Source organism: Panulirus ornatus, chromosome 23 (genome assembly GCF_036320965.1).
Source record: "Panulirus ornatus isolate Po-2019 chromosome 23, ASM3632096v1, whole genome shotgun sequence".
Taxonomy (NCBI): Eukaryota; Metazoa; Arthropoda; class Malacostraca; order Decapoda; family Palinuridae; genus Panulirus; species Panulirus ornatus.
The window spans coordinates 8,608,680-8,630,000 of record NC_092246.1 but is presented as its reverse complement, the minus strand read 5'-3'; the positions used below and the strand labels follow the sequence as shown (position 1 = coordinate 8,630,000).

Here is a 21,321-nt window from a genome sequence, read left to right as displayed (position 1 = left end):
GGGCCCGTTCTTTTACCATTGACTAGACGTTCCTTTAGTTTAAGCTGAGGCCGTTCTTTTACCATTGACTAAGACGTTCCTTTAGTTTAAGCTGAGGCCGTTCTTTTACCATTGACTAAGACGTTCCTTTAGTTTAAGCTGGGGCCCGTTCTTCTACCATTGACTAAGACGTTCCTTTAGTTTAAGCTGAGGCCGTTCTTTTACCATTGACTAGACGTTCCTTTAGTTTAAGCTGAGGCCGTTCTTTTACCATTGACTAAGACGTTCCTTTAGTTTAAGCTGAGGCCGTTCTTTTACCATTGACTAAGACGTTCCTTTAGTTTAAGCTGAGGCCGTTCTTTTACCATTGACTAAGACGTTCCTTTAGTTTAAGCTGAGGCCGTTCTTTTACCATTGACTAGACGTTCCTTTAGTTTAAGCTGAGGCCGTTGTTTTACCATGGACTGGACGTTCCTTTAGTTTAAGCTGAGGCCGTTCTTTTACCATGTACTAGACGTTCCTTTAGTTTCAGCGGGGCCCGTTCTTTTACCATTGACTAAGACGTTCCTTTAGTTTAAGCTGAGGCCGTTCTTTTACCATTTACTTAAAAGTTTTTGGGGTTTTTTTTGTCATTTTTTTTTTTACATCTGTACTGGATGAACGGTCGTTAATGTTCTGTTTGCCTGTTGGTGCTTTTGGGCGGCCTGGCTAACGGTAGCTTCTGTTTCTGTTGACAGGGGTAGCTGAGGTCGGCCGACCCCGTTTGTGGGAACACACCCGTTGGCCAGCCTCCAGGGCCAATACGTCATCAGCCCGTCAACCCTGGGAGTGGATTACGCTGTCAGCCAATCAACGCCGAGAGTGAGTGAATGAGAGCCATCAGCCAATCAACGCCAAGAGTGAGTGCGTCCATCAGCCCATCAACGTCCAGAGTGATTAAGCCATCAGCCAATCAACGCCAAGAGTGAGAACGCCATCAGCCAATCAGCAGCAAGAGTGAAGACGCCTTTAGCACCCCAAGTAAGTCTGTCATATATGCTGTAGGCGTGACCTGGGTGGTACCAGGTATGGTGTGACCTGGGTGGTACCAGGTATGGTGTGACCTGGACGGTACCAGGTATGGTGTGGCCTGGACGGTACCAGGTATGGTGTGACCTGAGTGGTACCAGGTATGGTGTGACCTGGGGTGGTACCAGGTATGGTGTGACCTCGGGTGGTACCAGGTATGGTGTGACCTGGACGGTACCAGGTATGGTGTGACCTGGTTGGTACCAGGTATGGTGTGACCTGGGCGGTACCAGGTATGATGTGACCTGGGTGGTACCAGGTATGGTGTAACCTGGACAGTACCAGGTATGGTGTGACCTGAGTGGTACCAGGTATGGTGTGACCTGGGTGGTACCAGGTATGGTGTGACCTGGGTGGTACCAGGTATGGTGTGACCTGGGTGGTACCAGGTATGGTGTGACCTGGGTGGTACCAGGTATGGTGTGACCTGGGTGGTACCAGGTATGGTGTGACCTGACGGTACCAGGTATGGTGTGACCTGGGTAGGTACCAGGTATGGTGTGACCTGGGTGGTACCAGGTATGGTGTGACCTGGTCGGTACCAGGTATGGTGTGACCTGGGTGGTACCAGGTATGGTGTGACCTGGGTCGGTACCAGGTATGGTGTGACCTGGGTGGTACCAGGTATGGTGTGACCTGGACGGTACCAGGTATGGTGTGACCTGGGTCGGTACCAGGTATGGTGTGACCTGGGTGGTACCAGGTATGGTGTGACCTGGGTGGTACCAGGTATGGTGTGACCTGGGTGGTACCAGGTATGGTGTGACCTGGGTGGTACCAGGTATGGTGTGACCTGGACGGTACCAGGTATGGTGTGACCTGGGTGGTACCAGGTATGGTGTGACCTGGGTGGTACCAGGTATGGTGTGACCTGGGCGGTACCAGGTATGGTGTGACCTGGGTGGTACCAGGTATGGTGTGACCTGGACGGTACCAGGTATGGTGTGACCTGGGTGGTACCAGGTATGGTGTGACCTGGGCGGTACCAGGTATGGTGTGACCTGGGCGGTACCAGGTATGGTGTGACCTGGACGGTACCAGGTATGGTGTGACCTGGACGGTACCAGGTATGGTGTGACCTGGGCGGTACCAGGTATGGTGTGACCTGGGCGGTACCAGGTATGGTGTGACCTAGACGGTACCAGGTATAGTGTGACCTGGATGGTACCAGGTATGGTGTGACCTGGACGGTACCAGGTATGGTGTGACCTGGACGGTACCAGGTATGGTGTGACCTGGGGTGGTACCAGGTATGGTGTGACCTGGACGGTACCAGGTATGGTGTGACCTGGACGGTACCAGGTATGGTGTGACCTGGGGTGATACCAGGTATGGTGTGACCTGGGTGGTACCAGGTATAGTGTGACCTGGGTGGTACCAGGTATGGTGTGACCTGGACGGTACCAGGTATAGTGTGACCTGGATGGTACCAGGTATGGTGTGACCTGGATGTGACAAGGCAGAGTTGGTGGTGTGACCTGGATGGTACCTGGCAAATTATTTTGTGTGTGTGTGTGTGTGTGTTTGTGACCTGGATAAATATCAAGTCTCTCTCTCTCTCTCTCTCTCTCTCTCTCTCTCTCTCTCTCTCTCTCTCTCTCTCTCTCTCTCTCTCTCTCTCTGTGTTTGGTGTTGATCCTGTGTGACGACACTTAAGTGTATATATAAATGTATGTAAAGTTAATGGACAACCCTGTATACGAGAGAGAGAGAGAGAGAGAGAGAGAGAGAGAGAGAGAGAGAGAGAGAGAGAGAGAGAGCACAGCCATCTCCCAGCTGGCGAGGTTATGAAGCTGCAGATGACATCGGTGCGAACCAGCTGGTTCAGCAGCTGGTGCAGGTGGGGTGGGTTGGAGGAGAGAGAGAGAGGGGTGGGTAGGTGGGTGGGGTGGGTTGGAGGAGAGAGAGAGAGGGGTTGGTAGGTGGGTGGGGGGGGTTGGAGGAGTGAGAGAGAGGGGTTGGTAGGTGGGTGGGGTGGGTTGGAGGAGAGAGAGAGAGGGGTTGGTAGGTGGGTGGGGTGGGTTGGAGGAGAGAGAGGTGGGTGGGTAGGTGGGTGGGGGTGGGTTGGAGGAGAGAGAGAGGTGGGTGGGTAGGTGGGTGGGGTGGGTTGGAGGAGAGAGAGAGAGGGGTGGGTAGGTGGGTGGGGGTGGGTTAGAGGAGAGAGAGAGGTGGGTAGGTGGGTGGGGGTGGGTTGTAGGAGAGAGAGAGAGGGGTGGGTAGGTGGGTGGGGGTGGGTTGGAGGAGAGAGAGGTGGGTAGGTGGGTGGGGTGGGTTGGAGGAGAGAGAGAGAGGGGTGGGTAGGTGGGTGGGGGTGGGTTGGAGGAGAGAGAGGTGGGTAGGTGGGTGGGGTGGGTTGGAGGAGAGAGAGAGAGGGGTGGGTAGGTGGGTGGGGGTGGGTTGGAGGAGAGAGAGGTGGGTAGGTGGGTGGGGTGGGGTGGAGGAGAGAGAGGGGTGGGTAGGTGGGTGGGGGTGGGTTGGAGGAGAGAGAGGTGGGTAGGTGGGTGGGGTGGGTTGGAGGAGAGAGAGGTGGGTGGGTAAGTGGGTGGGGTGGCTCTTGTGGTGTAGGAGATGGGAGAGACGATGTGGGACGGCAGAGGAAGAGGAGGGAAGGAAGGGGAATAAGAATGGAACTAGACAGTAGTTAAAAAGATGAGATTGAATGATATTCCCTTTAAGGCTCGATCATCTGGTCTATATATATATATATATATATATATATATATATATATATATATATATATATATATATATATATATATTCCTATGAGTCCACGGGGAAAATGAAACACGAAAAGTTCCCAAGTGCACTTTCGTGTAATAATCACATCATCCTTTCCAACATATATATATATATATATATATATATATATATATATATATATATATATATATATATATATATATATATATATTCAAGGACCCTGTCTCCTGGGATTCCTGCAAATCGAAGGCTGCGCAGCAGTCAGTGGCAGGGAAAGGATGAACTCCTTTTTCACCCGCGTCGTGACCACGGGACAGGCTAGGCTCCGGTGTGTCACGTTGATCAGCGAGGACGGGACACACACACACACACACACACACACACACACACAAGGGTAAGAATAGAAACGAGAATATCGGACGGTCTATATTTCTGGTACACACACGTCCCAAGACTGTGTCCTGGGACGCTGCTGGCTTAGAATGTACGAGAGAAAGTTTGGGATAACTGGATTATATAGTTGGCAACATCTGGTCGGGTTATGTGGCCTGGGGTAATATATATATATATATATATATATATATATATATATATATATATATATATATATATATATATATACATATATAATCTCTTTTTCATTATTTTTCTTTTCGTTATACTTTGTCGCTGTCTTCCGCGTTAGCGAGGTAGTGCAAGGAAACAGACGAAAGAATGGCCCAACCCACCCACATACACATGTATATACATACACGTCCTCACACGCAAATATACATACCTATACATCTCACTGTACACATATATATACACACACAGACATATACATATATACACATGAACATAATCCATACTGTCTGCCTTTATTTATTCCCATCGCCACCTCGCCACACATGGAATAACATCCCCCTCCCCCCTCATGTGTGCGAGGTAGCGCTAGGAAAAGACAACACAGGCCCCATTCGTTCACACTCAGTCTCTAGCTGTCATGTAATAATGCCCGAAACCACAGCTCCCTTTCCACATCCAAGCCCCACAGAACTTTCTATGGTTTACCCCAGACGCTTCACATGCCCTGATTCAATCCATTGACAGCACGTCGACCCCGGTATACCACATCGATCCAATTCACTCTATTCCTTGCCCACCTTTCACCCTCCTGCATGTTCAGGCCCCGATCACTCAAAATCTTTTTCACTCCATCTTTCCACCTCCAATTTGGTCTCCCACTTCTCGTTCCCTCCACCCCCGACACATATATTATCTTGGTCAATCTTTCCTCACTCATTCTCTCCATGTGCCCAAACCATTTCAAAACATCCTCTTCTGCTTTCTCAACTACGCTCTTTTTATTTCCACACATCTCTCTTACCCTTACATTACTTACTCGATCAAACCTCCTCACACCACATATTGTCCTCAAACATCTCATTTCCAGCACATCCACCCTCCTGCGCACAACTCTATCCATAGCCCACCCCTCGCAACCATACAACATTGTTGGAACCACTATTCCTTCAAACATTCTTCAAGGCTCCCAGGATTTTCGCCCCCACCCTATGATTCACTTCCGCTTCCATGGTTCCATCCGCTGCCAGATCCACTCCCAGATATCTAAAACACTTTATTTCCTCCAGTTTTTCTCCATTCAAACTTACCTCCCAATTGACTTGACCCTCAACCCTACTGTACCTAATAACCTTGCTTTTATTCACATTTACTCTTAACTTTCTTCTTTCACACACTTTACCAAACTCAGTCACCAGATTCTGCAGTTTCTCACGTGAATCAGCCACCAGCGCTGTATCGTCAGCAAACAACTGATTCACTTCCCAAGCCCTTTCATCCACAACAGACTGCATACTTGCCCCTCTTTCCAAAACTCTTGCATTCACCTCCCTAACAAACCCATCCCGTAAACAATGTAAACAACCATGGAGACATCACACACCCCTCCCGTAAACCGACATTCACTGGGAACCAATTACTTTCCTCTCTTCCTACTCGTACACATGCCTTACATCCTCGATAAAAACTTTTCACTGCTTCTAGCTTCTACACCATATACTCTTCATACCTTCCACAGAGCATCTCTGTCAACTTTATCATATGCCTTCTCCAGGTCCATAAATGCTACATACAAATCCATTTGTTTTCTAAGTATTTTTCACATACATTCTTCAAAGCAAACACCTGATCCACACATCCTCTACCACTTCTGAAACCACACTGCTCTTCCCCAGTCTGATGCTGTGTACACGCCTTGACCCTTTCGATCAGTACCCTCCCATATAATTTCCCAGGAATAATCAACAAACTTATACCTCTATAGTTTGAACAATCACCTTTATCCCCTTTGCCTTTGTACAATAGCACTATGCAAGCATTCCGCCAATCCTCAGGCACTTCAGTATAAACCATACATACATTGAATAGCCTCACCAACCAGTCAACAACACAGTCACCCCCTTTTCTAATAAATTCTACTGCAATACCATACAAACCCGCCGCCTTGCCGGCTTTCATCTTCCGCAAGGCTTTCACTATATATATATATATATATATATATATATATATATATATATATATATATATATATATATATATATATATTATCCCTGGGGATAGGGGAGAAAGAATACTTCCCACGTATTCCCTGCGTGTCGTAGAAGGCGACTAAAAGGGGAGGGAGCGGGGGGCTGGAAATCCTCCCCTCTCATTATTTTTTTTTAATTTCCCAAAAGAAGGAACAGAGAAGGGAGCCAGGTGAGGATATTCCCTCAAAGGCCCAGTTCTCTGTTCTTAACGCTACCTCGCTAACGCGGGAAATAGCGAATGTTTGCGAATATGTATAATATATATATCAGATGTAGAAGGAATAAGGTTAACAGGGACACCAAATTGGAGGTGGAAGGATGGAGTGAAAAAGTTGTTGAATGATCGGGGCCTGAACATGAAGGAGGAGGAAAGAAATGCCTGGGATAGAATGAATTGGAACGATGTGGTATACAGGGGTCGACGTGCTGTCGATAGACTGAGCAAGGGCATGTGAAACGTCCTGGGTAAAACATGGAAAGCCCTATGGGGACTGGTTATAGATAGGGAACTGTGGTTTTCATTGCAATCATTTTTCCGTCCATTAATAAAAATAAAGAAATTTCGTTCGCCTCAATGATAGTAAACGAAAAAGTTTGATCAGGAGGCTCGGGAATGAACGAGGTAAGACGTAGGGAGAGTTCTCGTTGATTAATGAGCCGCCTTCTTCCTCCAGAATAAACGAGTGCAACGAAAAAGGCTGTTATATTCCTAGACATGATGAGGGACGAGAGGGGAAAAAGTAATATGTGTTTTGATCTTAGCAATTTACTAATTGTTATTATTATCATTCATCCAGGTTACAAAGGTCTTTTGATCTCCTTAATCATACCAGGTTTTCATGGTCTTTCGATTTCCTAAATATACCCAGGTTTTAGTGGTCTTTTGATATCTTAAATATAACCAGGTTTTAGTGGTCTTTTGATATCCTAAAGGAACGAAATAACAAAGAAGTAAAAGCGTAAAGGAATGGGTGTCAAAGAATAGTTGGCGGATTGGTAGTCATAAAACAGTGGTTTGTTGTGGATAAAACAATGGTTTGTAGTGGTTTTTATATTATATATATATATATATATATATATATATATATATATATATATATATATATATATATATATATATATATATATATATATATATATTCTTTCTTTTCTTTCTTTCGTACTATTCGCCATTTCCCGCATTAGCGAGGGTATATATATATATATATATATATATATATATATATATATATATATATATATATATATATATATATATAACCCCCATCCCAGACTCGGGCAGCCATATGTACCATGAACGAAACGAGCCATTAAGACTCTGTTGCGACCCTACACATCGTAAGTCTACCGCCGTACGTGACGGAAATATAATTTCCTGAAGACGAAAGAAAAAAGAAAAAGAAATATTAATGAGAGAAAAATAATCGGAAACACTCCAATTTTTTTTCTAATTTTTTTTCGCGAGATATTTTTTTTATATATGAATATTCATGAGGGATTTTTTTTTTTTGGTTCAGGTTTTTTTTTATTATTTTATAAGAATCTTAAAAAGTTAGTTTTTAACCAAGGTGAAGCCATGGACGTTAGGAGCTTATTTACATGAGCAGATTAGAGTGAAATTAGAAATTTGAAAATATGATTTTGAATAGAATTATGAGAGGAAATTGTGTTCTAGGGTCGTAGTAGTGTGTTCAAGGGTCGTATCCATGTACTCAGTGGTCTTGTTAGTGGCTCAAGGGTCGTGCTAATGTGTTCAAGGGGTCGTAAGTGTGCTCCAGGGTCGTAGCATTGTGTTCAAGGGGTCGTAAGTGTGCTCCAGGGTCGTAGCATTGTGTTCAAGGGATCGTAAGTGTGCTCCAGGGTCGTGCTAATGTGTTCAAGGGGTCGTAAGTGTGCTCCAGGGTTGTAGCGTTGTGTTCAAGGGGTCGTAATGATATGCTCCAGGGTCGTGTCGTAACCAATGTGTTTGAGGGTCATGTCTTGGCTTCAGGGGTCGTGTCAGTGCCCAGTGGTCGTGGCATTTAATCAGGGTCGTATCATTGTGCTCAAAGGTCGTGGCATTTAATTATGGGTCGTAATATTGTGCTCAAGGGTCGTGGCATTTGATTAAGGATCGTATCATTGTGCTCCAGAGTCGTGGCATTTAACCAGGAGTCGTCCTAGTGTGCTCAAGGGTCGTAGCATTTAATTAATGGTCGTAACATTGTGCTCAGGGGTCGTGGCATTTGATTAAGGGTCGTATCATTGTGCTCCAGAGTCGTGGCATTTAACCAGGGGTCGTCCTAGTGTACTCAAGGGTCGTAGCATTTAATTAAGGGTCGTAACATTGTGCTCAAGGGTCGTGGCATTTAACCAGGGGTCGTCCTAGTGTGCTCAGGGGTCGTAGCATTTAATCAGGGGTCGTATCATTGTGCTCCAGAGTCGTGGCATTTAACCAGGAGTCGTCCTAGTGTGCTCAAGGGTCATGGCATTTAATTAATGGTCGTAACATTGTGCTCAGGGGTCGTGGCATTTGATTAAGGGTCGTATCATTGTGCTCCAGAGTCGTGGCATTTAACCAGGGGTCGTCCTAGTGTGCTCAAGGGTCGTAGCATTTAATCAGGGGTCGTATCATTGTGCTCAGAGAGAGAGAGAGAGAGAGAGAGAGAGAGAGAGAGAGAGAGACAGACAGACAGACAGACAGACAGACAGAGACAGAGACAGAGAGAATTGTTTTCTCTCTCTCTCTCTCTCTTTTCTTCAAGCTGGCTCAGCGACTGGACAAGCTGGGTTTGGTGACCAGGTCTCCTCCACCTGCAACTGAGTTTATATATATATATATATATATATATATATATATATATATATATATATATATATATATATATGTATATATTTAACTTTTTTCAACTGTTTGATAGAGTTACCGTGACAGTCATGTGGGAGTCGACGTGTCGTGTTAGGCGAGAGTCTCTGATATCAACTCGAGTCTCTCAAAGAAGGAAGGAAGTTAAACAATAGATCAGAACATATTTAGAGAGAAAGAGAGAAAAAATGAAAGGTTAAAATATACTCAACTCTGTTGAGAATGAAGATGAAATTGAACTATGCATCAGAACATATTAAAAACTTGAAATATATATTCTACTGTATATATATATATATATATATATATATATATATATATATATATATATATATATATATATATATATATTGATCGCTGTTTCCGGCGTCAGCGAGGTAGCGTCAGGAAACGGACGAAGAATGGCACACACACACACACACACACACACATATATATATATATATATATATATATATATATATATATATATATATATATAGGTATATAAATTTTTTTCCCTATGGTGTTTTTGCCTGGCAAAGTGAGTCGCTGTAAACACAACACCAGCAGTACACGACTCCGTTGTGAATCAAATTTTATTGAGAACATAAATTTCCCAAAATTTGAAATCGCCGTAAAACATCAGATGAAGTGCTGGAGCACCAGTTGGCCCCACATGGTTTATGGTGGTGGGCACCACTGTCTGATGCAGTGGGTGGGTGGGTGGGTGGGTGGGTGTGTGTGTGTGTGGGTGGGTTGGTGTGTGGGTGTGTGTGTGTTCCTGTTCTTCTCGTATCGCCATACCACCTCCCTACACGCCTTGTTCTTCAGTTCTTCTTCCCTTTGTCCTTCTCTCCACACCCAGTCAACCTCTACGCCCCTCCCATCTCTCTCTCTCTCTCTCTCTCTCTCTCTCTCTCTCTCTCTCTCTCTCTCTCTCTCCCCGCTACCCAACAGCACCAATTGCATCGTTCTCTCTCCTACCCTCCCTTCCCTTCTTCCTCCTCTCGCTCGTTTTGACCGTGCTACAAAACACGGCATTTTGCACTCGCTCCTCTCTTTTTTTTGGAGGAGGAGGAGGAGCGGGGAGGGATTGGAGGGGAGCGGGGAGGGATTGGAGGGAGCGGGAGGGGAGGGGAGGAGTTCGTCGGTATTAATCCTTAATCCGAGGTTATCTCTGGGGACCTGATTGAGCAGTCTAAGTGATCATCTGTGGCAGCTAATGGTAATTAATCACTGAGGAGCCGTGTGATCATTGAGGGGACGTATATATATATATATATATATATATATATATATATATATATATATATATATATATATATATATATATATATATATTTTCCTGTGAGTCCACGGGGAAAAATGAAACACGATAAGTTCCCAAGTGCACTTTCGTGTAATAGTCACATCACGAAAGTGCACTTGGGATATATATATATATATATATATATATATATATATATATATATATATATATATATATATATATATATATATATATCGTGGAAATATTGCTTGCAGAGAAAAGGATTCGCGTAATGACCTAGTGGACAAGGGCAGACCTAATTAGCGACCAGCCTTGAGCGCTATCGACAGCGCCTTCATTAATCCCGCTAGACAGAGGGGCCGTATTCCAGGCGCCCTCTTGTTGAGAGGAGAGGGAGTGGAGGGAAGGCGGAGGGGGACGGGAGGGAAAGGAGGGACCCAGGGTATCGGGGGGAGGGTAAGAGTGAGTGAGTGAGTGGAGAGGGAGGGAAAGGAGCATCAGTGTCCTGTTTCTTGCTGCTGCTGCCGCCGTTGTGCACTCCACACCTCCCACAAGTTCTCCTGCAGGAGAGACACACTTCACCGACCTGCCTCGCAGCCACCCTCCTCCCCGTCACCTCATGATCTTCTGCAGGAGCAACACCTCACAACCCCCCCCACCTCATGATCTTCTGTAGGAGCAACACCCTCACAACCCCACCACCTCATGATCATCTGTAGGAGCAACACCTCACAACCCCCCACCACCTCATGATCTTCTGTAGGAGCAACACCCTCACAACCCACACCTCATGATCTTCTGTAGGAGCAGCACCCTCACAACCCCACCACCTCATGATCTTCTGTAGGAGCAACACCCTCACAACCCCCCCACCTCATGATCTTCTGTAGGAGCAACACCCTCACAACCCCACCACCTCATGATCTTCTGTAGGAGCAACACCCTCACAACCCCACCACCTCATGATCTTCTGTAGGAGCAACACCCTCACAACCCCCCCACCTCCTCATGTTCTGTAGGAGCAACACCCTCACAACCCCCCGACCTCATGATCTTCTGTAGGAGCAACACCCTCACAACCCCCCCACCTCCTCATGTTCTGTAGGAGCAACACCCTCACAACCTCCCGACCTCATGATCTTCTGTAGGAGCAACACCCTCACAACCCCCCCACCTCATGATCTGTCATAGGAGCGCACGCTTCCCTGATGCTTCGTCGACCAAAAGGTCTTGTCAGAGTCTGGGTAAATAAATGATACTGTGAGGAAGGGGGAGGGTGGTCTCTGGTCGTGGTCTCTGGTCGACTTCTCTTCCTCCTCCCCCACCTCACTGGTCGACTACTCCCATCTCCCACCCACCCACACCCTCCAGATGGTCGACTACTGCCCTTCACCCCCTCACCCTTCCCCACTTCCTCCATCCTTCACACCCCCTCCTTCCCCTCCCTGTGGTGGTCTCTGGTCGACTTCTCCTCCTCCTCCCACTTCCTCCTCCCCCACCTCACTGGTCGACTACTCCCCTTCCTCTCCTACCCACCCACCCCTCCAGATGGTCGACTACTGCCCTTCACCCCCTCACCCTTCCCCACTTCCTCCATCCTTCAACCACCCCTCCTCCTCTGTGGTGGTAACACTGATGGTCGACTCCAGGCAACACTGCTGGTCGACTCTGGGCGTCCCCACCTCGACCAGCTGGTGTTTAGCACCGTTGGTCGACCACCATCGCCCAGATCAACCTCCCCCTTCCTCCCTCCGCGTCTCCTCCGCCTCTCTCTCCCTCACACCATCTCTCTCCCTCACACCATCTGCCGTACACACACGAGTGAACTGCTGGTGTCCCCTTTTGGGACGTTGGGAGAGTGACTCTCTCTCTCTCTCTCTCTCTCTCTCTCTCTCTCTCTCTCTCTCTCTCTCTCTCTCTCTCTCTCTCTCTCTCTCTCTCTCACACGCTGCGTTAGAGGTATGACATTTTCGCCTTATTGATTGTACACCTATTGGGTGGGAGTGTATGAGGGGCGTAAGGAGCGTGACCGGGGGGAGCTGATCGAGTTACAACGCTGGTAGTGTTACACCCTGGCACTACAACACTAGTAGTGTTACACCCAGGCATTACAACACTAGTGTTACACCCAGGCACTACAACACTAGTAGTGTTACACCCAGGCACTACAACACTGGTAGTGTTACACCCAGGCACTACAACACTGGTAGTGTTACACCCAGGCACACACCACTAGTGTTACAACCTGGCACTACACCACTAGTGTTACACCCTGGCACGACACCACTAGTGTTACACCCTGGCACGACACCACTAGTGTTACACCCAGGCACTACAACACTGGTAGTGTTACACCCTGGCACTACACCACTAGTAGTGTTACACCCTGGCACTACAACACTAGTAGTGTTACACCCAGGCACTACAACACTGGTAGTGTTACACCCAGGCACTACAACACTGGTAGTGTTACACCCAGGCACACACCACTAGTGTTACAACCTGGCACTACACCACTAGTGTTACACCCTGGCACGACACCACTAGTGTTACACCCTGGCACGACACCACTAGTGTTACACCCAGGCACTACAACACTGGTAGTGTTACACCCTGGCACTACACCACTAGTAGTGTTACACCCTGGCACTACAACACTAGTAGTGTTACACCCAGGCACTACAACACTAGTAGTGTTACACCCAGGCATTATACCACTAGTGTTACACCCTGGCACTACACCACTAGTGTTACACCCAGGCACTACAACACTAGTGGTGTTACACCCTGGCACTACAACACTGGTAGTGTTACACCCTGGCACTACAACACTAGTAGTGTTACACCCAGGCACTACACCACTAGTGTTACACCCAGGCACTACACCACTAGTGTTACACCCTGGCACGACACCACTAGTGTTACACCCAGGCACTACAACACTGGTAGTGTTACACCCTGGCACTACACCACTAGTAGTGTTACACCCTGGCACTACAACACTAGTAGTGTTACACCCAGGCACTACACCACTAGTGTTACACCCAGGCACTACACCACTAGTGTTACACCCTGGCACGACACCACTAGTGTTACACCCAGGCACTACAACACTAGTAGTGTTACACCCAGGCGCTACACCACTAGTAGTGTTACACCCAGGCACTACACCACTAGTGTTACACCCAGGCACTACAACACTAGTGGTGTTACACCCTGGCACTACAACACTGGTAGTGTTACATGCAGGCACTACAACACTGGTAGTGTTACACCCAGGCACTACAACACTAGTAGTGTTACACCCAGGCACTACAACACTAGTAGTGTTACACCCAGGCGCTACACCACTAGTAGTGTTACACCCAGGCACTACACTAGTAGTGTTACACCCAGGCACTACACCACTAGTAGTGTTACACCCAGGCACTACACCACTAGTAGTGTTACACCCAGGCACTACACCACTAGTAGTGTTACACCCAGGCACTACACCACTAGTAGTGTTACACCCAGGCACTACACCACTAGTAGTGTTACACCCAGGCACTACAACACTGGTAGTGTTACACCCAGGCACTACAACACTAGTGGTGTTACACCCTGGCACTACAACACTGTTAGTGTTACACCCTGGCACTACAACACTAGTAGTGTTACACCCAGGCACTACACCACTAGTGTTACACCCTGGCGCTACACCACTAGTGTTACACCCTGGCGCTACACCACTAGTAGTGTTACACCCAGGCACTACACCACTAGTAGTGTTACACCCAGGCACTACACCACTAGTAGTGTTACACCCAGGCACTACACCACTAGTAGTGTTACACCCAGGCACTACAACACTGGTAGTGTTACACCCAGGCACTACAACACTAGTGGTGTTACACCCTGGCACTACAACACTGTTAGTGTTACACCCTGGCACTACAACACTAGTAGTGTTACACCCAGGCACTACACCACTAGTGTTACACCCTGGCGCTACACCACTAGTGTTACACCCTGGCGCTACACCACTAGTAGTGTTACACCCTGGCACGTCAGACGTCCCTCACACCCTAATGTTATTGTTTGCATAGGACCCGACCCACACCTTCCTCCTCCTCCTCCTCCTCCTCTACCTTGTACTTGATGTGGTTCCTTCACCTAGGATGACCTATCCGGAGGACGACCCTACCTCCACGCTGCCCTGTTCTCGAGACGGAACCTCCTCCTCCTCGAGCACGACGGTACGACCCTTGAGCACGCCAGACGTGTCCCTTAAGGTTTAGGTGAAAGGCCAGGGTCGTCATAGCCATATGGACTTACTGTCGTCCTCAAGGGGTGGTATCTAGTCGTCCTCGAGGATCTCGTACCGTCGTCCTCGAGGATCTCATACCGTCGTCCTCGAGGATCTCGTACCGTCATCCTCGAGGGTCTCGTACCGTCGTCCTCGAGGATCTCGTACCGTCGTCCTCGAGGATCTCGTACCGTCGTCCTCGAGGATCTCGTACCGTCATCCTCGAGGATCTCGTACCGTCATCCTCGAGGATCTCGTACCGTCATCCTCGAGGATCTCGTACCGTCGTCCTCGAGGATCTCGTACCGTCGTCCTCGAGGATCTCGTACCCTCGTCCTAAACGAGTGGAGTGGACCCAACTCGGGCCTCCGGAGGAGCGTCGACGGTGGAGACGACGACACAGTCAGTACCTTCGAACTCCCCCAGCTGCTGACCACTTCAGTCGACACCGAAGTGGTCGCGAGTCCAGACTCCATTTCGAATGGGGGCCAGGGCAGCGGAGGGGGGGGAGTCGTCGATCTCGCGCGAGGGGGGGGAGGCCTTTTTTTGTATTCAATAGACGCAAGAGAGAGAGAGAGAGAGAGAGAGAGAGAGAGAGAGAGAGAGAGAGAGAGAGAGAGAGAGAGAGAGAGAGGAAAGGAGAGAGGGGGCCAAGTGAGCCAAAGGGCCACTGCAGGTACTTAGGAAGTTCGTGGCGTGACTCGTAGGTAGGAGGAGGAGGAGGAGGTGGTTGAGCCATCTCTACTCTCTCGACTCTCTCTCTCTCTCTCTCTCTCTCTCTCTCTCTCTCTCTCTCTCTCTCTCTCTCTCTCTCCCGACCGGGATCCGCCCGTCGACCCCCTCCACCAGCCCACGCGTTTGAGTGTTCGCTGACCACGACCGCGTCGGGCCCCTCCTCCCATATATATATATATATATATATATATATATATATATATATATATATATATATATATATATATATATATATACGGGGATTTATCTCTGCCCACAAATAACTGACGAACAGGTGTGAGAAAAAAAAGAGAATATAGATTCTAGGTCATATTTATATCCCCTGTGCACACACGTTGGTTCTGGGAGGGGAGGTCGGGGTCCTGTTCCAGTACAAAGACATTTTGTTAGAATGTTCTGTTCCTGTGGACGGCTTGCAGCCCCCTTCCCATCACCCATCACCTTGGAGCCCCAATGCCCTTACCCATCACCCATCACCTTGGAGTACCAACCTCCTTCCCATCACCTTGGAGCCCCAACCCCCTTACCCATCATCCATCACCTTGGAGCCCCAACCCCCTTACCCATCATCCATCACCTTGGAGCCCCAACGCCTTACCCATCACCTATCGACTTGGAGTCCCCTTCCCATCACCCATCACCTTGGAGTACCAACCTCCTTACCCATTACCCATCACCTTGGAGCCCCAACGCCTTACCTATCACCTATCGACTTGGAGTCCCCTTCCCATTACCCATCACCTTGGAGACCCAACGCCTTACCCATCACCTATCCACTTGGAGTCCCCTTCCCATCACCTTGGAGTACCAACCTCCTTCCCATCACCCATCACCTTGGAGCCCCAACCCCCTTACCCATCACCCATCACCTTGGAGCCCCAACGCCTTACCCATCACCTATCGACTTGGCGTCCCCTTCCCATCACCTTGGAGCACCAACTCCCTTCCCATCACCTTAAGAGCCCCATCGTGAAACCTTGGGATGGGAGGGGATGGGGGAGGTGAAGGTTATGGTTGCCTGTGTGTGAGTAATGTTGCTGTAGACCAACCCGCTCCCCCCACCCCTTTCTCTCCTTGGTACAAGTCCTCCCCTTCCCCTCCCTTTCCACAAGACCATTTCTTCCCCCCCCCCCTCTCTCTCTCTCTCCCTCCTTCTCTCAGACCAGTGCCCCCCTTCTCTTCAAGACCAGTCCTCCTCTTCCCACTCTCCCACATCACCTTCCTCTTCCTCCCACTCTCCCACACCAGCCTTCTCCTCTTCCCACTCTCCCACATCACCTTCCTCTTCCTCCCACACCCCCACACCAGCCTTCTCCTCTTCCCACTCTCCCACATCACCTTCCTCTTCCTCCCACACTCCCACACCAGCCTTCTCCTCTTCCCACTCTCCCACACTAGCCTTCTCCTCTTCCCATTCTCCCACATCACCTTCCTCTTCCTCCCACACTCCCACACCAGCTTTCTCTTCCTTCCGCTCTCCCATGAAAGCTGCCCTCAGACCATTTCCAACCCCCCTTCCTCCCCCTTTCCATAGCAGGTCCACTCTTCCATCATCTCCCAGGCATCTCCCTCTCCCCTCCTGTCCCACATCGGTCATATTATTCCTCACTTTCTCTATGGCAGTCGCCTCTCTTCCTCTGCGTCCCCTCCTCTCCTCCCCAACTTTCCCCACCCTCACCCCAGACCCTTAACCTCCCCCGTCTCTTCCCCTTACCCTCGTCCTCAGATCCTCTCCATACCCTCGGGTTCTCCCTCCCCTCTCCCCTTCCCTCCTCTCCCCCAAAAATCCCCATCCCTATTCAACAACTTTCCCACTCTCTCTCTCTCTCTCTCTCTCTCTCTCTCTCTCTCTCTCTCTCTCTCTCTCTCTCTCTCTCTCTCTCTCTCTCTCCCCATCCGTACTATTTTAGGTTCACCCCCTCCTTCTCCTCCCCTTACCCTCCCACTCCACTCTCCCTTCCCTCTCCCTAGCCCCCTGCTCCATTCACACTGGCCGACCATCTTACGCTGGAAACGGGGAATAGATTTGATCACAAGACACGACTCGGTATACAGACGCCACCACAGGTGTGTATGACCCCCTGTGTCGTATACAAGACGCCACCACAGGTGTGTATGACCCCCTGTGTCGTATACAGACGCCACCACAGGTGTGTATGACCCCCTGTGTCGTATACAGACGCCACCACAAGTGTGTATGACCCCCTGTGTCGTATACAGACGCCACCACAAGTGTGTATGACCCCCTGTGTCGTATATAGACGCCATCACAGGTGTGTATGACCCCCCTGTGGGCCAAGCTTTCGTCTCGAGAGATTGATGAAGGTTGGGCGTGTAAAATATCATGTTCCCTGATCCAGCTGAGTTCTGTTAACTTTCGAGCAAGTAGCTGTAAGTTGCACGCATCTAATTACTGGAATGTTGCCGGAGTCGAGGTTAGAAGGGGGAGAGTTCTGATGAACGGTGAGGGAGGTGGGAGGGAGGTGGGAAGGGAAAGGCCTGGTGAACAGGAGAGGTGGGAAGGGAAAGGCCTGGTGAACAGGAGAGGTTGGGAAGGGTAGAGAGGCTTGGTAAACAAGGAAATGGAGAGGGCCTGATGAACAGGAAGAGCTATGGCGGGAGAGGAATGAGCTGGTGAATAGGAGGGGAAGAGGACTTGATGGACAGAGTTGAGGAGGAGGAGGCGTGAGGAGGAAGAACTGGTGAACAGGAGGAGAGATGGAAGGGTAACAAGACGGAAAGCATGTGGAAGATAAGGGGCAACGAGACCAAAACCCTCACCTTGCCACGATAGATAACCCCCCCTTCCTCCTCCAGTGTATTACAGAAGGGGCGTCTCACGTGTCGCCTTGTGTATCGACGTCCCGTAGAAGAGTGTGGGAACACGGGTGATAACACAGTGCCTGACGGACGGGCGGAGGGTCATGCATGCATAGTGCAAGAAGGAGGGTGTTAAGACGCTGCGAGTAGGGCGCGGGAATTGGTCGGAAGGTGAGGCGTGACGTGAGGAGGTAAGTTTTCCCTGTGGCGCTGGTATGGTGCACACGGCGGGGGAGAGGGTGGGTTTTTTTCTCCTCATTCGCTAGGTGCAAGAGCGAGGGAGCGAGGGAAGATGAGTGCAGAGGTACTGGGAGCAGACGGAGGAGTGTGGGACGGTGAGGTGCTGGGAGCAGACGGAGGAGACGGAGGAGTGTGGGACGGTGAGGTGCTGGGGAGCAGACGGAGGAGTGTGGGACGGTGAGGTGCTAGGGAGCAGACGGAGGAGTGTGGGACGGTGAGGTGCTGGGGAGCAGACGGAGGAGTGTGGGACGGTGAGTGGCGCTCATTGCTAGGGGAGGTGAGAGCCTCCTGCCGATTCTCTAGTGAGAGGGGAGGAGGCATTGCCAGAGGCTCTCACCTGAGATAGGAGGCGTCTGCTTGTGGTTCGTGGCACGGAAGGACGTGGCCGTAGGTCCAAGGGTTTGAGGCTGGTGCAGAGGACGGGCCTCGGGGTCAGATCTGCCGTGGGGTCCCTGGCGTGTTCATGTTGTGGCTTCCTTCGTCGTCTTTCCATTTTCTACGAACCTTGGGAAATCAGCCCATTATTCGTCATTCTTCCCATTTTCGACCGAGGTTATAGAAATAATCCCATTTTCAATGTCACTGGTGTTAATCGGAGACTTGAGATAATCCCAAGAGTGATTCCTGTGTGTTTTTGTTTCTCAAGGTCACTGGAAAGGGGCGCCTCTCTCTCTCTCTCTCTCTCTCTCTCTCTCTCTCTCTCTCTCTCTCTCTCTCTCTCTCTCTCTCTCTCTCTCTCTCTCTCTCTCATATCTTCATTCAGGGATGGTAAGATTCTCCCCCTTCTGATCAGGTCGTGTTTCATCGGTGATTGGTCACCTGGTCACCTCTTTGGACCTGTGGTATGTACGCGGGGAGGCCCTGTAACATTACAGTGATCCCACCGTAATGCAGTTGATTTCTCATTACGAAGCTTATGTATCTTTCGTCTCCCACGAATGCCCTCCCGTCGATCTCATCAGGTAGCCACGACATCCATCATTGCGAGATGGAGGTGTGCACCGGTAGACTTTGACGAAGTGCAAGACACCAGTTGTATTTCCAATGTCGGTGTTAAGATAATGTTATTGTCGGTTAAGCCCTTATCCTCTGGATCCAGGACACCACTGGGGTTGGAACTGCCTCTTGACACTGAAGAAAAGATCTAGGGAACTGTGGAAAGGAGTACGTGCCAAAGTGGGGCGGGCCAGCCCTGGCCTTATCCTTAGCTGTAGATCATGATAAGAAGAGACATTGACGGGCGGGAGGGTAGATGCAGCCATGGGATGGTGGAGGTGGAGGGATCATGAATGACTTTTGTAACTTGGGGAGTTTTTATTTGTGGAGGGGAGCAACAGGTGTGTGTGTGTGTGTGTGTGTGTGTGTGAGCGCGCGCATCTGTAGATACCCCTCAGTGTTGTGTGTCAGTGGCGTACCCCTAAATGCGTCATCATTGTTATGCGTCAGTAGTGTAACCCCCCATGCGTCGTGTTATGCGTCAGTAGTGTAACTCCCAAAATGCGTCATCAGTGTTATGCGTTAGTAGTGTAACCCCCAATGCGTCATCAGTGTTATGCGTCAGTAGCGTAACCCCCAATGCGTCATCAGTGTTATGCGTCAGTAGACACCCCCAATGCGTCATCATTGTTATGCGTCAGTAGCGTAACCCCCAATGCGTCATCAGTGTTATGTGTGAGTAGACACCCTAAATGCGTCATCAGTGTTATGCGTCAGTAGACACCCCCAAGTGCGTCATCAGTGTTATGTGTGAGTAGACACCCTGAATGCGTCATCAGCGTATACGTGAGTAGACACCCTGAATGCGTCATCAGCGTATACGTGAGTAGACATCTTGAATGCGTCATCAGCGTATGCGTGAGTAGACACCCTGAATGCGTCATCAGCGTATACGTGAGTAGACACCCTGAATGCGTCATCAGCGTATACGTGAGTAGACACCCTGAATGCGTCATCAGCGTATGCGTGAGTACACATCTTGAATGCGTCATCAGCGTATACGTGAGTAGACACCCTGAATGCGTCATCAGCGTATGCGTGAGTAGACACCCTGAATGTGTCATCAGCGTATACGTGAGTAGACACCCTGAATGCGTCATCAGCGTATACGTGAGTAGACACCCTGAATGCGTCATCAGCGTATACGTGAGTAGACATCTTGAATGCGTCATCAGCGTATACGTGAGTAGACACCCTGAATGCGTCATCAGCGTATACGTGAGTAGACATCTTGAATGCGTCATCAGCGTATACGTGAGTAGACATCTTGAATGCGTCATCAGCGTATACGTGAGTAGACACCCTGAATGCGTCATCAGCGTATACGTGAGTAGACATCTTGAATGCGTCATCAGCGTATACGTGAGTAGACACCCTGAATGCGTCATCAGCGTATGCGTGAGTAGACATCTTGAATGCGTCATCAGCGTATGCGTGAGTAGACACCCTGAATGCGTCATCAGCGTATACGTGAGTAGACACCCTGAATGCGTCATCAGCGTATACGTGAGTAGACACCCTGAATGCGTCATCAGCGTATACGTGAGTAGACACCCTGAATGCGTCATCAGCGTATGCGTGAGTAGACACCCTGAATGCGTCATCAGCGTATACGTGAGTAGACACCCTGAATGCGTCATCAGCGTATGCGTGAGTAGACACCCTGAATGCGTCATCAGCGTATACGTGAGTAGACATCTTGAATGCGTCATCAGCGTATACGTGAGTAGACATCTTGAATGCGTCATCAGCGTATACGTGAGTAGACATCTTGAATGCGTCATCAGCGTATGCGTGAGTAGA

At 49.2% G+C, this 21,321-nt stretch overlaps 1 protein-coding gene across 4 annotated transcripts in view; it reads left to right on the top strand.

The window, feature by feature from the left end:
* The window catches only part of LOC139756786 (uncharacterized), a 626,428-nt gene that overhangs the window by 447,816 nt on the left and 157,291 nt on the right, over positions 1-21,321 (top strand). For all 4 annotated transcript variants that reach the window (XM_071676579.1, XM_071676576.1, XM_071676575.1 and 1 more), the window contains one exon: positions 717-999. The gene's annotated coding sequence lies outside the window, so the exon portion shown is untranslated. The remainder of the gene's footprint in view (positions 1-716; positions 1,000-21,321) is intronic.